We start from the raw sequence: 764 nt of genomic DNA on the forward strand, positions 1-764 counted from the left end.
GCAAGGACATATGAGGAGCCAGTGTAAGAAGAATATTACCAACAGGTCAGTCTCAAGGAGACCAGTAGTGGTTGGTGTTGAGGGACACTCACCAACCCCATCGTGAAAGTCCCAACAGCTAGGTGTAAAATGCCAAGTACACATTGTGTCTATGTGACAGGAAAGCTGGATGGCCAAAGGTGCAACTTTGTCATAGATTCTGCGTCTCAACAAACCCATGTGAGCATCAAGGTGCTGGATAACAAAGGAGTACCAGAAGCCACGCAGAAGCTTTGTGGTGTGACAGGACATTCTGCAAGGTTGTGGGGACCAGTATGAGTAACTATTGAGCTCATGGGCATAAAGGACAGACACAAAGTATACTTAGCTGACATTGAAGACAAATGCATATTAGGATTGGACTACTTACTACCGAGGAAGTTTGTGATTAATTTTGATAAAATGACGTTTGGGAACAACAAAGGCCAAGCTCCGGTAACTGTTAAAAGAAAGGTTGAACTAATTAGGTGTCATCAAGCTGAAGTCAAAGTGACTGAAGGAGTTGATGATGGTGAAATGGAACCAGGTATAGATATTAAATCATAGCAGAAGAAAAACCAAGATTTGAAGCCAATAATTGATTTTCTAAAATCAAGTGTTTTGCGCCCTGCTTGGGAGAAGGTGTCTAGTCTAAGTCCTGTGACAAAGCGCTATTGGGCACAATGGGACCAGTTGAGGCTTGAAAATGGTATTCTTGTCCGGAGATGGGAAACTGCAGATGGGAA

The sequence above is a fragment of the Limulus polyphemus genome, unplaced genomic scaffold (assembly GCF_000517525.1).
Source record: "Limulus polyphemus unplaced genomic scaffold, Limulus_polyphemus-2.1.2 Scaffold3944, whole genome shotgun sequence".
In the NCBI taxonomy this organism is placed as follows: domain Eukaryota; kingdom Metazoa; phylum Arthropoda; class Merostomata; order Xiphosura; family Limulidae; genus Limulus; species Limulus polyphemus.